Raw genomic sequence first — 8327 nt, forward strand, 5'->3', positions numbered from 1 at the left:
CTGGGGGGCATTTGTGTTGCGCTGTTAACCCATGTCTTCCTTGCTATCCATTAAACTACAAAGGTCTTTTTCAGGTTAGCTGTTATATAGCTGTGCTCTGAAGATGGCCACTAGGTGGTGCTGTGGACAGAGTACCAGTCCTGGAGTCAGGAATACTCCTCTTTCTGAGTTCAAATCTGGCCTCAGACACTAACTCACTGTAACCCTGGGTAAGTCATTTAACCCTGCTTGCCTCAGTTTCCTCATCTGTATAATGAGCTGGAGAAGGTAATGACAAACCACTCCAGTATCTCTTCAAAGAAAGCCCCAAAGAGAGTCATGAGGAATCAGACCCAACTAAACAACAAAAAGCTATGTTCTGTTTGTAAATTAATTTTTAATCCAACTGTAAGCATTTTATATTTATATTTATTCCTATTCAGCTTCGTCGTAGTAGATTTGTCCCGTTTGCCTGTCAAGAAAACTTGGAAACCTAATTCTGTCATGCAACATATTAGCTGTTCCTCACAGCTTTGGGTCATCTGCAAAATTAATTTGTTTCAGTCACATGATACTACAGTCTAATTTCTAGCCCCCTTCTCAGATTAGGAGTGCATTACTGAATGGGACTTTTCGGAAACCAAGGTCTTGTCAAATAGTGTTCCTGTCTCCTCAGAAACAAAATGACCAAAGTCTTGGGTGCAGTTTCATTGAATATACTGCATTCAGATAATTGACTCAGTCTTTCCAGGAATGGTAATGTCTTCCCATTTCACTATCACTATACCATAAGTCAATAGCACATTCAATTGAATTCAACAAACATGTATTAAATATCTGTCATCTGGCCAAGCACTGTGCTAGGACCTGACAATAATAATAGCTTTATATATCACTTTAAGGTTTGCAAATAATTTTGCATATATCATTATCTCATTTGATCCTCGTGAGACCCTGGTGAGATAGGCATTATTATTTTCCTCCATTTTACAGATTAGGAAACAGGCTAGGAGGGGTTTAAGCGGCTTACCTAGGGACACATAGTATCAGGCATAATTTAAACTCAATTCTTCTTGACTCCAAGTTCAGTATTCTATCTGCTATATCGCCTACCTACCACTACAAAGACCAAAATTAAACAGCTTCTGCCCTCAAGGGTCTTACATTCAACTGAGGGGAGAAAACACATTCTTAAATTAGTAAATACCACCTATACACAAAGTTATTCAAGGAAGTGGGGCACTCTAACACCTCAGAGATCTGGAAATACTTCTTGTAGGAAGTATTTGAGCTGATTCTTGAAGGAAAGTAGGAATTCCAAGAGGCTGAGGTGAAAAAGGAAAGGATTCCTGCAAGGGGGACCAGATTAGGCAAAAGCCTAGAGGCAGGAGATGGAATGTTGTCAGCAGCAAATAGTGAGAGAGCCAGTTTGACCAGAACATAAGCTTAGGAGTGGGAGTAATGTATAATAAGCCAACGGGGAAAGGGTGGAGCCAGATTATGTCAGGCATTAAATGCCAAATGGAGGAATGTTTGTAGACAATTGGCCAAGTTAGGGATGCTTCTGACTACTAGAAAGTGACTCTTGGGAGGTGGTTGTTGCTGTTGTTGTAGGTGCTATTGTCATCTCCATTTTATTAGATGAGGAAACTGAGGCAGAGGGAGGTGAAATGATTTGCCTGGGATCACACAGCTGGTAAGTATGAGACAAAATTCAAACTTAGATATTCCTGACTCTAAGTCTAGCACTCTATCCATTTATGGCACTCTATCCACTTCTTGAAACAGAACTTCCTAGCATCCTGATTTTCATAGGATTGTTGGATTATATATTTTGAGCTAGAGGACACCTCTAAGGCTATCTAGTTCAACTCCATCATTTTAAAATTAAAGAAACTGAGGCGCAGGAGGTCACTCAAGCAGTAAGCGTCAGAAGTAGGGTTTGAATAATAAACTCCAGTGATTCCCTATTACTTCCAGGATCAAATACAAAATCCTCTTTTTGGCATCCAGTGCCCTTCAGCACCTGCCCCCACCTCCTTTCCAGTCTTCTTACACCCTAATATCCACTATGACCTCTTCAATCCTCTGACACTGACATCTTGGCTGTTCCACAAACAAGACATCCTACCTCTTGGTATCCCAGCATTTTCAGTAGCTATCCCCCATGCCTGGAATGTTCTCATTTCCCATCTCTACCTTATGGCTTCCCCGGATTCCTTCAAGTCCCAACTAAATTCTATCTTTCACAAGAAACCTTTACCAACTCCTCCTAGTTCTAGAGCCTTCCTTCTTTTAATTATTTCCTATATCTTCTATATAGCTTGTTAATACATAATTGTTTACTTGTTGTCTCTCCCGTTAAAATATGGGCTCCTTGAGGGCAGGGATTGACTGTCTTTTGCCTCCTTTGCATCCCCTCTTCAACCCCAGTGCTTGGCATATAGCAAGTGCTTAATAAATGCTTGTTAACTGACTGATTGAACCCAGGATCCTTCTGACTCCAAAGTCAATACCCTTTTCAGTGCACAGTTGGAGAAAATGCAGGTAGATATTCATTAAATTATTCCTCCAAAGAAAAAAGCTTGTCTGATTGGCATTCCTCCAATCCTTCAAGGAGCTATAATTTTATCAGTGTGAATCTCAAAGGTCGTATTGCCTGAGGATTAATCAAGAGTTACCCCTACAGCAAACCTGGGGATGAGCCTCCATATTTAGCTAGGCTGCTCCATCCCTGGGCCCATACTTGAAGCCTTTCTAGCTTGCTAGGAGCAGTTAAAACCTTTTACTTCATTGTGTGGAGAAAGGACACTTACACAATTGGTGCTGCCTTTGAGAACCCAGAGTTACATCCACACAAAGATTAAGCACTGGAAGGTAGAGGATGACAGCTATCTTTTTTAAATTTATTTTTTGTTTTTAGTGTACAACACTCAGTTCCACAAGTTTTTGAGTTCCAAATTTTCTCCCCCTCCCTTTCCACTCCGCCCCCCTGACAGCATGCAATCCGAAATAGGTTCTACATATACCTTCACATTAAACTTATTTACACAATAGTCAAGTTGTAAAGAAGAATTATGACCAATGGAATGAACCATGAGAAAGAAGAAACAAAACCAAAAAAGAAGAAAAAAAAGAGAGCAAATAGTTTGCCTCAATCCGCATTCAAACTCTGTAATTCTTTCTCTGGATGTGGATAGCCTTTCCCATCATGAGTCTTTTGGAGCTGTCTTTGAAGCTTGTATTGCTGAGAAGAGCCAAGTCTATCAAAGTTAGTCAGAGGACAACAGTTATCTTGATAACCACTTTTCTCTTGATCTATTTAGCACTGGAGTTGTTAAACATATTTCTTTCAAATATTCTTTTATAAATATGTCTGCCATTTTCTAGGTGACAGAATTGTCCTGGTTTTGAAGAAGGGATCATGGAAGCTGGAGGGGTAATTCTCTATTGCAAACTTTGAACAAAAATCTTCATAGCCCACTATGTATTCAGATGATGGTGACCAGCTGTTTTCTATGTCCAGTAAAGAGAGAATCAGAGGAAATGCCTTAAACTGCAGCATGAGGGACTTGGATGTAAGGAAATTTCCTGACATTGAGATCTGTTAAAAAAAAAACAACTTGTATGTGTTTGTAAGGGAATCTATGAAATATTCTCCCATGGAAGTCTTTAAAAGGCTGACTCTGAGCATGGTCTTTCACAACTAGAATACATAGGATATTGGATGTGTTAAGACTGGTGGATTACTTGAGCTCAGCAATTCTGAAGTACAATAAAATTAAACTCCGTTGAGTGTCTTCACTAAGTCTGAGACCAATATGGTGAGTGAGGGGCACCAGGTTCCCTAAGAGGAATGAACCAGCCTCGGTTGTGAAGGGAGTAAGTCAAGGCTTCTGTGGGGATCAGCAGTGATCTCTGACCCTATGCTGCACTTCCAGTCTGGGCAAGAGAGACAGACTTATGCTAAAAAACAAAATAGAACAAAACAAAACAAAAAAAAACCCCACTCATTTGTCTGTTTGTAAAATCCTGACCAAAGGTACAAGTATGGATTCTGTGACCTATGACACTGTACTTTAACAAAACCCATGCCACTGATTCACAAGTACAGGATGGGGGCTAGGACGCAAGACAATATAGTTCTTGGGGGGAATGCCTGTTTATTTGTTTGTCTTAGTAAACTTCAGGGTCAACATTAGTTATATAAAAGTTAAAAAAAACACCATAATATTATCTTAGACTCCTGCATAGAAATACAGTAGCCTAAAACAAGTAGATTACATAAAAGTAAAAAAATTAAAAATTAAAAAAACATACTATTATCTTTGACTCCCGAATAGAAATATAGTATCCTAAACAAGGAGGTTTATAACCCTCTGTACTTTGCCCTGGTTAGTCCACAGTGGTGCATTGTGTTAATCTCAGATTGTCATGCTTCCAGAAGGATATTAACAAGCTAGAGCCAGATCAGAGGATGACCAGAACACTGAGGGAGTTGGAAATCACAACATACAAGGATTTGGTTGAAGGAACTAGAAATACTACAGAGAAACAAAATGGTCTGCTGGAGAAAGCAGAACTAGAAAGTGACTAGAAAGTAATAGAGTTAAGTGTGATATAGTAGAAAGAGTATTGACGCTGGAGTCAGAGACCGCTGTTTCAAATCCTGACTCCCACATGTATTACCGGTACAATCTTGGGCGAGTCATTTAAAAATAGTTTCCATTTGTATAATGTCTGCATGGGGCTTTATGCATATTATCTCATCTGATCCTCACAACAACCCTGGGGGAGGGAGGGAGGAGCTATTATTGCCCACACTTTACTGCTGAGGAAACTGAAGCAACGAGAAGTTAAGTGCCTTGCCTAGGGTCATACAGCTGGTAGTATCTGAGGTCTGATTTGAACTCAGATCTTCCTGAATCCAAGTCTAGCATTCTATACTCTACCACTGAACTACCCCAATTTAACCTTGGGCCTTATTTTCTTCAACTGAGATGAGTTAGACTAGATTTCTTGTTAAGTCCTCTTCAGCTCTACTCTATAGAAAAGTCTAAGTTCAAATCCTGCTCAGATATTTATGAGCTGTTGCCAAGGCCTTAACTTCTCTGATCCTTGGTTTCTTCATCCATCCTCCCCCTCTCCCAGGTTTGTTGTGAGGACCCAGTGTAGTAGTTGTTGTTCAGTCATTCAGTGGTATCTGATTCTTAGTGACCCCATGAACCAGGGCACACCAGGCCTTTCTGTCCTTCACTATCTCTCAAAGTCCATGTAAGTTCATGTTTGTTGTTTCTATGATACCCTCTATCCATCTCAACCTCTGCTGACCCCTTTTCCTTTTGCCTTCAATCTTTCCCAACATCAGGGCCTTTTCCAATGAGTCCCATCTTCTCATTATAAGGCCACAGTATTTATGTTTCTTCAGTATTTGACCTTCCAGTGAATAGCCTGAATTAATTTCTTTTAAGTATTGACTGATTTGATCTCCTTGCTTTACAAGGGACTCTTGAAAGTCTTCTCCAGCACCACAGTTCAAAAGCATTGATTCTGCAGTGTTCAGTTTTCCTTATAACCCAACTCTCACAGCCATGTATCACTTCTGGAAAAACCATAGCTTTGACTATATGGAACTTCTCAGCAAGGTGATATCTCTGCTTTTTAGTATGCTGTCCAGATTTCCGTAACTTTCCTTCCAAGAAGCAATCATCTTTTCATTTCATGGCTGCAGTTGCTGTCTGCAATGATCTGTGAGCCAAAGAATATAAAATCTGACACTGCTTCCATTTCTTCTTCCTCTCTTTGCTGGGAAGTGATGGGACCAGTTGCCAAGCTCTAAGTTTGTTGTTGTTGTTTTTTATGTTAAGCTTCACGCCAGCTTTTACGCTCTCACCTTCATCAAGAGGCATCTTGATTCCTCTTCGCTTTCTGCCATCAGAGTTGTATCATCTACATATCTGAGATTCTTGATATTTCTCCCAGTAACCTTAATTATGGCTTTTGATTCATCTAGCCTGGCATTTAGCATGACTTACTCTGCATTTAAATTAATGAGGTGACAATATCTAGCCTTTAAAATTTTCTAATCTTAAATCAATAAGTTGTTCCATGTTAGTACTGTCCATGGGGCTTTCTTGGCAAAGACACTGGAGTGGTTTGCCATTTCCTTCTCCAGTGGATCACCTTTTCTCAGAACTCTCTACTATGACCTGTCTATCTTAGGTAACCCTACATGGCATAGCTCATAGTTTGGTTGAACCCCTCCACCATGACAAGGCAGTGATGGGGGTGGGAGGAGGGAATCTAATGTATGTAAAGCCTTACAACACTAAATAGCAATCAGCTACTATTGTGTAGAAGAGATTTCTGTTTCGGGTTGGACTAGATGACTACTAGTGAGATCACTTCTAGCTGGAATTGATGTAAAAACAGTTTTCCCAACAAGAACTAAAATTATGGTTAGTTGCTAGAGAATGAAATAAGAGTTGGATTAGGATGACAAGATAAAGAAAAAGGGATGAAAAGCATGGAGGGCAGAGAAATCAATCAAGAAGGGGCAGGTCTATTAACAGCAAAGTTGCAACCATATCATACATACATGTGGAACTATCATTTTATATGTGAAACAGGTATTCAAGCAAAGGCTGTCAAGGATGTAAAAAAAGAGATCTCTACACTGGGTTGGAAGTTTAATTCACAGGAATTAGAACCGTATGGGACATCTTGGAGACCCTAGTTCATGCAGTTTATCTTGCAAATTAATCCAGAGAATTTATGTGATTTGCCCAACAGACACCTCTGGAGTTCAGAGACAGGGCTTCTGATTCCCCACTACAATCATGTTACTGGACTAGAAGACTTCTGAAGTCCTTTTCAGTTCTAAGAGCCTACGAATTTACAGTGTGCACATGCTTAGGGATGTTGTTCCTCAGCTCACTGTTAATAGCTTAAGAAGGCCACTAGGGGGAGTAAACCCTAGAGGCTAGGCTTCCCTTCACATTAATCCGCTCCAAAGCTTGTAAGATCCTGTCCATCCATTTGGCAGCACTTAAAACAGGAGCCATCCCACATCACCTTGTGGTACTAAAAGACAAACGTTCACTAACTACACCCAAAGTCCCAAATTTAATCTTTAGCTAACAAATAGGCTCATGTGCTCTTTCAAGTGAAGGGCTGAAAGGAAACATTGGAAACCTACATTTTATAGATGAGGAAACTGAAGCCTGGAGAGGTGATAAAGCCCAAGTTTATATAAAGCATCTAAATAGATCATAGGATCATAAATAGAGAGCTAAAAGGGACCTTAGAAGTCATCTAGTCCACTGTCTTCATTTTCCACAGATGGAAAAAACGGGCCCAGGGAAGGTCACAGTAGTGCACTCTGGTAGAAGAGTCAGGATGAAACTCCAGGTCTCGATTTCTAATTTGATGCTTTTTATGTTCTCTAGTACAACCCAGAAGCTTGGGGGGGGGGAATTTGATGAGATGACTAAATCATAGGTCAAGAGCTGGAAAGCACCTCAGAGACCATTTGGTCCACACATATCAGCCCCTCATCATGTTACATATGAGGAAACTGAGGACCAGAATAGCTAAGTATTTTGCCCAAAGTCCAACAGATAAAATCAGAGGCTATATTTGAACCCAGGATCTCTGACTCCAGAATCAGTATTTCCTCCACCTTACACTGCTTCCCATCTTAGATTTAGAGCTGTAAGGCATCAACCTTCTCATCTCACAGAGCAGGAAACAGATACCTTGGAAAACTTAAACGACTTATCCAAACTTAGACAGATGTAATAAAGTTGCAAAAGGTAGATTTGAGTCCAGGTCCTTTGGCTCTGGGTCGAGTGTTCTTTCCATGATACCAAGCTGTGGTAAAGTGATTTCTCCAACATCACTAGTCAGGAAAGGGGCAGAGAGGAGGAGCAAATTCTTCTACCCAACTAGGATGGAAAGTATGTGTAAAGGTTAATTTATTGAGCCTCCTAACTTTAGACAGGATGGCATCTTAGACCAAACTGGTTCTAAAAATCTAAGGCACACAGCAGGTTGTGGTTAGTATAGCTGGTGAGTCTGAATCATAGAGCTCACCCAGAGTTTAGTCAATCAGCAAGTATTTACTAAATGCCTACTACCGTTGCTAGGCTCTGTGCTAAATAAACCCTGTGAATACAAACAATAACAGTTAGCATTTTTATAGTGTTTTGATGTTTGTGAAACCCCTTTACAAAAATCCCATTCTATCCTCACAACAACCCTGAGAAATGGGTGCTATTATTATCATCCACAATTTACCATTAGGGAAACTGACTAAAACAGAGATTAAGTGGTTTGCCTAGAGTCAT

The sequence above is a fragment of the Trichosurus vulpecula genome, chromosome 4 (genome assembly GCF_011100635.1).
Source record: "Trichosurus vulpecula isolate mTriVul1 chromosome 4, mTriVul1.pri, whole genome shotgun sequence".
Classification (NCBI taxonomy): Eukaryota; Metazoa; Chordata; class Mammalia; order Diprotodontia; family Phalangeridae; genus Trichosurus; species Trichosurus vulpecula.